The sequence below is a fragment of the Chenopodium album genome, chromosome 14, assembly GCF_948465745.1.
Source record: "Chenopodium album chromosome 14, dcCheAlbu1.1, whole genome shotgun sequence".
NCBI classification, from domain to species: domain Eukaryota; kingdom Viridiplantae; phylum Streptophyta; class Magnoliopsida; order Caryophyllales; family Amaranthaceae; genus Chenopodium; species Chenopodium album.
The window spans coordinates 37963552-37972222 of NC_137847.1; the positions used below are offsets into that span (position 1 = coordinate 37963552).

Here is an 8671-nt window from a genome sequence, read left to right on the forward strand (position 1 = left end):
CATACCTCTCCCCTTAGGTTGGGAGGGATGCTCTTTGTGTGAAGTGGAGGTCTCAAGTTTCGCCTTGATAGACGTCATCTCCTTGCCAAGGTTGGCAATTTGAGATGTCAAATTATTGATGGCATTAAGGTGATCGACGGAGTAAACCGCACTTCCTCCTTTGCTTAGAGACTTCCTCTCTCCTTCTTGCCAATCCATGTGGTGCCTCACCATATCCTCAATTATCTCAATGACTTTCTCCTCCATCTTGTTCATAATCGGGCCACCTATCCCCACATCCAAGCTAGTCTTTCCTTGTGGGCTCAAGCCTCCATAGAAAATTTGAAACACTTGGTATGTCGGAATACCATAATGAGGACACTCCCTTTAATATTCTTTATATCTTTCCCATGCCTCGTATATGGTTTCACTAGCTTTTTGATGGAAACCTTGGATCAATGCCCTTGCCTCGGCCGTCTTCTTTTAAGAGTAAAATCTCCCTAAGAATGTCGTGGTGACCTCGTCCCAAGTTTTTAAGGAGTTAGGTCTCACCTCCTTCTCAAGCCATTCAAGAGCTCGTCTTATCAAGAAAAAAGGAAATAGATTTAGTCTCACAAATTCTTGAGTGACCCCATTTACCTTTATCGTGTTGCAATACTTTTCGAACTCGTTCAAGTGTGCAAGAGGGCTCTCATGATTCGCTCCACTAAATTGCCTCATTTCAATCAAATTTATCATTGCGGGCCGAATCTCGAAATCATTGGCTTGAGTAACGGGGGGAGCAATTCCACTTGAAGCTCTATAAGCTCCCGGAGTTCCCAACTCCTTCAAAGGTCTTTGAGGTGGTGGATTCGCGTCACCCATTTGATCTTGTTGCTCCTCGGAATTGAACTCTCTAGTTGGGGAAGTAGTTAACGACCTAGAACCGGCTCTCCTTCTCCTTCTATAAGTTTGCTCAATCTTGGGATCGTAAGGCACCAAAATTCTGTTATGAGTTCTGTGCATACACTCTCAACAATTGCAATTAGTAACAAGGCTACAAGTGTAGCCAAAAAGAAACAAACTCTTTTATAATTTTGTTGTTTTATGGTGAACTTGACTCAAGTAATCAATTAGCAATCAACAACACCGCTCCCCGACAACGGCGCCATTTTGATGTAGCGTTAGAATGGTCGCACATTCCACACTCAACCAAACACATTTATAAATAAACATCCTACAAACCAAGCACAATGATAAGTAAGAGTTCGGTCCACAAGGAACGGGATATGGTTGCTAAAGATCTTAACACTTAATCTAATTCGAAGTCTTTAGTGATTTGGGGTTCGTCAAGTAGACAAACAACTATGGTTCTAATTCAATGGATTAAAGACACTAGGGAATGGGATCCACTCAACCAAGGTATTCAGGCAAATAGGGAGTAAAATAGACAAGAGATAGCAAGGACTATATGTAAAATCAACCTCATGCAATTAGGAAACAACTCATTCTACTAAACTTAGTTTCCTCATTAGTTTAGCAATATAAGATACATAATCAAATTGTAATAAGTAATGACATACACAATTCACATTTCCATGTCAAACTATGCATACCATGCTATCAAGCTCCTAAATCAAGGGTAGCTAATCCTATCATGAAGAACTAACAAGCAATCTCATACAATCAATTTAATTGCAATACAAACATCAATACTTCTCCCACATTTACATTACTAACCAATAGGTTGAGCTTCACCCAACCCCTAGCAAAGAGGACTACTCACAACTCATCTTAATCAACATGCAAACAAGGATTAGGGTTCAGTGATTAACTATTGAATAAACTATCATCCAACAACAAATTATCAAGAACTAAAGAGATTCAAGTAAAATGCAAATACCAAATAAAATCATAAATTAAATAGATGAAGATGGAAGAAATTACTAATTGAAGCTTCAAATGTTGAATACAATGTGCCAAACCTTGAGAATAATCCTTGAAACTCACTATTACAATGATTAATTTGATGAAAACTAAGCTAAATTACCAAAGTGGATTGTTTCAAACTAAGAGGAGATGCTAATTACTATGCTACTGTTGTCTGCTTCTCAAATGAACTAAAAGGGAAGTATTTATACTCCCTAAATTACATAGGTTAATTCCTCAAAATAAGATGGATTCCCAGCGAGGAGCGCCCGCTCCTGAGTGATGCACGCCCGCTCCAGCTGTCTTCAAAAGTAGGCAAATTTCAAACAATCGGGGAGGAGCGCCCGCTCCAAAGGCTCTGCACGCCCGCTCCAGAGGCTCTGCACACCCGCTCCCCTACTCTTCATCATATGGCATATTCAATCTTTAAAGGGAGGAGCGCCCGCTCCAAGAAGGGTGCACTCCCGCTCCTCCCTGCTTCACCTTGAGGCAGAATGACTTGGAGCAGCTAGGAGCGCCCGCTCCAGCTAGGGCGCATGCCTGCTCCTCATAGGATTAGATTTGGGCAAAATGTTGTCTATGATGAAGGAGCGCCTACTCCTGCGCCCGCTCCACCTGGAGCGGGCTCTCCTTTCTCTAATTTCATGCCTTGAGCACCATTCCAAGCTTTGATTACTTGTCAAATTGAGTCATAACACCTGCAAAACATGGACAAACACATACAAAGAGGAGGGGCAAGGCCGAGACACAACTTTTATATACAAAACGGGTTAGAAAGAGGGGAAAGGATAGCAAAACCAGGTTAAAATCACCACAATAAGTGGTCAAATAAACCACTTATCAGAAGTGACAGGTACTTGAAGCATGAATAGCATGATGGGAATGAGTGTCGAGAGTTACTTGTTTGCTTTCCTAGTTTTATGTTTTATATTTTGAATTATTGATTACGGACTAACTTTGTTATGTTTATTTTAAGTTGGATTTTTTTAAAAGGGTCATGTTTGGATTGGTTCCAACTTGTGGATTATTTATTTCTACTTTGTTTTGAGGTTGTGAACTCAAGTTTTATTTTGAAAGTTAGTTTTTATTTTAGACTACCGTTGTGTGACTTTGAAAAATAGCCTTAGCCGTTATCACGGTGGCGGTAATATTTTGGATATTTCTTTAAAAGAGTTTTATTTAGAGTAAAAAAATGTATTTTTTTATTTTGAAAGAAGGAAATTTCCAGGGTATTACAAAAACGGCCCTGAAATTGCCACTTACGATCAAAATCGGCCGTTTTATGGTCGAAACCGACCATTTTGGCCCTTAATAGACCAATTTCGACCACTGACGGCCGTCTTCAATCGCCGATTTTAAGGTGTTTGAAAAATGGCAGCCGTTTAAAGTGGTCTTTGGGGAGGGCTGTTGATTTTGGGGTAGGGGAAAGGGAGGGAGGGGATTTACCGGTGTCTGGAACTGGGAACGAGTTGTCAAGGTGAGTGAGTTGCGGCGGCAAGCTGCCGGAGGTGGGGCTGATGGTGGAGATGGGGTGGCTAGGGTAGTTTTAGGGTTTTTTTTATTTTTTTTTTATTATTTTGGACCAATAATATGCTGACATGTAGGCATTATGGCCCCACTAACGGATTTCATCCCTAAATAAGTTAAATGGTGGTAAAAGCCAATTTTTTAAAAATTTTGTTGTTTTGGGTATTTTTACCCCGCCATGTGGACCTCTCAGAGCGTGACACGTGTCACTCTTGGAAGGTCACCATTTGGACCAACCAGGGTACGACACGTGGCAGGCAGATACCCCATTAGGGAAATGGCGGCCTTCAAGGCTCAATTCCCGAGGTAGTCGCAAAACGACACGGCCCACATTTCTAGGTCATCTAAACCAGGCAAGGGAACACAATTCTAGGACCCTATAAATAGGGAGATTCCCCCTATTATTGGGGCACGTTCAATCATTTCATCATTTAATACTCTCAAAAACATAAAGACACCTGATCTCAGAATCCGAGAAGATATTTACTTTTCCGCATCTTTTTACTCCGAACCTCGACTAACTTGATCGTCGGAGGCGGAACTCCAACCAACCGGAGCTTCTGTTGTTTTGCAGGTAGGTACAGACGGCCCGTAATCCAGTCTTGGTGTTGTAACTCTCCCGAAGGACAGAGAAAACCCCGAAACATTTGTGGTGTTAAAATTAAAGTTTTTTTTTTAGTGTTAAAAACCATTTTTTTCATTTTTTTTGTGGTGTTAAAATTCAAAATTTCAAAAACTAATGATGTCATCATATCAAATTGGCGGGAAAAAAATTCATATGAGAGTGACATGTATGCAATTTGGGGAAAGGATGATGTCAGCATGTTTTGTTTTTATTTTTTGTTTGTTTAAACAAATCAATTTATCAATAAAAAGTCATACGACATCTACAAATGAAATCTAAATCAACAAATACATAATATTGAATCAAATAAGGGTTTCCTTCATCAAAGCTACGATCGTTGAATAGATCTTGCACTGTGGTACACCTCTCGCACACATCGCTGGAATATACAGCCTTTTTGGAGAGACGGTCTAACGATTTGTTGTAGCAATAAAGATGATTTTCATCTGATTCACTTGAACGCCTTTGAAGATTTGACAACCACTGCGATCCCGCACAACTCTTTACCAACGAACTGATAATACGGTAGAAGATGATTACCTTTTTCATAAACCTTAACACACTGAGAAACCCTAAACCAAAACAAACAACCAAACTAACAAAAATTAACGACTACACCATAGGGAGACGAACGAATATCTACACTACTTGTGTAGATTTATTGAAAACTAAATTTCAAAACTAAAAAAAAATATTAAGGAAAAAGGGTCGAAAATAGTCTAATTTCTTCAAATAGTCTAATTTCTGAAGAAATTAGACTATTTCAGGCCTAAACGACCAAGAATTTGGAGAAACCTTAGAAAAGAGGAAGAGAGAAGAGGAGAGGAGAGGCTTGACATTTCATCAGCATGTTTTGTTTTAGCATTAGGTAATAGATTAAAATTCAAAGACAACATGGAATTGCCTTGTGTCACTTTTTCCTCAAAATGACTAGGCACCACATGTGTATTATGTGTCATCTCATGTGTTCCATCTTTTTCTTAATATGAAATGGTCCCACCGCCTTATTTCCATTTAATTGTTTTGCTTGATTTACTCCTAATAATAATCATCAATCTTCAATTGGATGTTTGGAGCAAAAACTAGTTTTTTGGCCCGGGCGATGCCCCGGTCATTTGTATATTAAAATATTATATTAAAATATAGAAAAATATAATGCTAGTTTTATTTTAAAAAAATATCATTTGTTAATTTTTGTAAATATAATTGAACATCAAAATTCATTATTTAATATGCAGTAATCTAAATGTTATATCGTATTAGTTTGTTTTACTTGTTTAAGAGATTTTTTTTCTCCAGCTATATATATATATATATATATATATATATATATATATATATATATATATATATATATATATATATATATATATATATATATATATATATATATATATATATATATCATAAAAAATTTCTTCAAGTAACCTATTTCGTGGTTAAGATAAATGGTATATTGTATCAGTTTGTTTTACTTTAAAAGTGATTTTTTTTCCAGCTATATATCATAAAAAAATTCAAGTAACATATTTCTTAGTTAAAAGAATAAACTTTAATTTTAAATTTGGTTACATATTTTAAATACTTAAATATACCTATATGAATTTAGGTTGAGTAACTGAAAGAAATAACTTTATATTCATATTATTGTTAAAATATACATTTGTAAGTTGGCAATTAAAAGTTTAGAATTTATGAATATGAATAACTCTTTTTAATACAACTTTATTATCATAAGATTTGTTGTACGTTGCAGTGCTAGTTAAAGTTTAACTTTAATGAATATGAGGTCATGGGTTCAATTACTAATGTTAATAAACTATAATTTTTTGTGTGGAAACATTGGTGATTGGTAATAGCAGGTGACATGGCAACACGTGGCGAGATTGACAATACATGTCAAGATAGCAATGCTTGCCATTGAGTTTTAATATATATATTGATATTGATTAGTGGCTATTTTAATTTGGTGATTGATAGGCTTATTCTAATTTTCGACTAATTTAATAGCTTTACTATTTAAATTTATTTCCATTTAATTGTTATGCTTAATTTACCCTTCGTAATAATTATCAATCTTCAATTGGAGTAAGGAATAGTGCCTGATTAATTTGGTAACTGATGGGCTAATTTCACTTTTCGGCTAATTTATTGAATGATTGAACTAAATGTCAATACTCATTTGAGTTTGGTCTTTAAATATATTTTATGTTTTGTATTTTTTTTGGTCAAAACTTTAAATGGAAAATCAAACTATTATTGTTCACGTCATTTTTTTTTTATTATAACATTACTCAGTGAGCAAGGAAGAACCCATTAATTTTTAGCTAATTATGTGGATTGAATAATTGAACTAAATAATGCTGCTCATTTGTGTTTAGTTTTTGTAATTGATGTATCTTAATTTTGCTTTAAAATAAATGGAAACCATTATTTGATCCCGTCATAGTGAAATAAATTTGGCCATTATCCCGACCCTTCCTATATTGCTAGACTATTGTTGTAAATCTGTCATCAAAACCCTTGGGGGTAAATTATTTTTGGTGTGTAGCTTAAAAATTCATTTATTTTAATTAATGTGCCGAATACTTTTTAAATTGGTGCTAATTACTTTTTGCTTACTTATGTGCGATTAGATTTGTATTGAAGGCCAAATTGCAGATTGGAGGTTATTTTCTCTTCTGATAAGTAAGTCATTTTTGGAGTGTTATTTTTGAATTTGTCAACTAATGCTTGAATTTGAATGCATGAATGAATTTATGTGATGATTTTACTAGATAGGAACTTCATTTGTTATAAATTGGATCAAACTTATAAATTTATGATGATCGAAGGCATCGTCCCGGGCCAATAACTAGTTTTAGTTCAAATCTTAATTAAAGAAATGAATTTCTATGGTACACTCGATTGGTTGCACCAAAGAACATTAGCATTAAAAGAACATTATATACATTTACAAAGAACACGAGCATAATATGTTCTTTGAGTTTAATCATTATGTTCTTTGGGTATGAACTATATATTCCTTATATTATAAATTATAGTCTTTACTGTATGTATGTATATTAATAATAATATTTGGGTTTGATTAATACAAAGTAGGTTCTTTTACTTGAATAATAAGTTTTTTATGCTCAGGTTCGTTTGTTCCTTTATATTCTTTTGGGTATTATATTTATTTGATCATTGTGTTATTTTCTTTTATCCCTTATGTATGCGTTCTTCAAAGTACTTGTTCTTATTGTTAAACTTGTATGTATTTTATTGTCTACGTTATATGAATTTATCTCTTATATTTTTCGAATTTGACCCTTAATTTTCAATATCATTTATTAATTCATTTTTTTTTTTTTTTTGTATTTTAATTATCATCTAATTGTGTGTGTGTGTGTATATATATATTTAAAAAATCATGATTATGATGGTTGTTGATGATGATATTCTTTTAGGGCCTCCTTTATTGGTGATTGATTTTAATATCCAAAGAACCTTCGTAATATTAATAAAGAACATGGTGGTATTATGTAATGAATATATCTATATCTACCTAGCATGATCCAAAAATAAAATTCGAAAAACAATTTACAATAAATAATGTACTTTATAAATGAAGATTATGTGACTATAAAAAGTACATTACAAAATAAACAAAGAATATGGATATTTAAAAATAGTTAACAAGAGATCCAATAAGATAATGATATGATATAATAACGATATGGAAGAACAAAGTGCTAATAATTTGTTGTACATTACAAAAAAAAAAATTAAAGCATATCATGTTTTCAAGTAAAAAAAAATATATTATTAAATCATATAAAGAATATCACAATAAATTTTGAAATAATATGTTCCCTCCATTCCTGAAAATTCGATTCACTTTGCATTTGTGCGGTCTCCAATGAACATCTTTGACCATAAATATTCTCGGCTATGTATAAGTGAAAATTTTAAAAAGTTGATATTTGAAAATTTTATAATAAGGAGAATCTAATAAGATCCCATATGGTAATTTATTTATATTTTATAAGTCATTAAATGTGGTCAAAGTTATTTTATTTTAACCCCATGAATAGTAAGTGAGTTGAATTTTCGGAAACGGGGGTAGTATATAATATAAAAAATTAATGAAATAATATAAGATGAATATCATATATAAATAAAAAAAATTGGTGAAATAATATAAGATAAATATTATATATAAATAAAAAATTGGTGAAATAATACATTCGAAATAAAATATTTTGAAAACCTTTTTGTAAATAAAATTTAAAATTTGATATTTGAAAAGAAATCTTGAATTAAATTATTTTTAGGAGAAATTAATTTTAGAGAGAAAATATGTTCTTTAAAATTTCTAACACGGATCAAGAATTAATGAACTACACCCTTGTGAAGGATAACGCTTGGAGCATTTTCAAAATACAACCACACAAATTTAGCTAAACAGGTTTCATCTTTTTTGACACAAGTTGACTCCAAACTCTCATTCAAAAGTGTCTCTTATGTTTTTGTCGACGAATATAAGTGGGCACCATGATTGCGTATTTACGCTGAAATTTCGCTTTCGAGTCAGTACTCCGTAATGTTTATCACGACATGAGATGATGCATGTGCGTTTAATGTTTATTG

At 33.4% G+C, this 8671-nt stretch overlaps 1 non-coding gene across 1 annotated transcript; it reads left to right on the forward strand.

Annotated features, from left to right (window-relative positions):
• Window positions 1–343: 343 nt before the first annotated feature.
• Window positions 344–449, forward strand: LOC145580440 (small nucleolar RNA R71). Its single transcript, XR_014099482.1, has one exon. It is a non-coding gene; the product is annotated as a small nucleolar RNA R71 (small nucleolar RNA).
• Window positions 450–8671: the final 8222 nt, after the last annotated feature.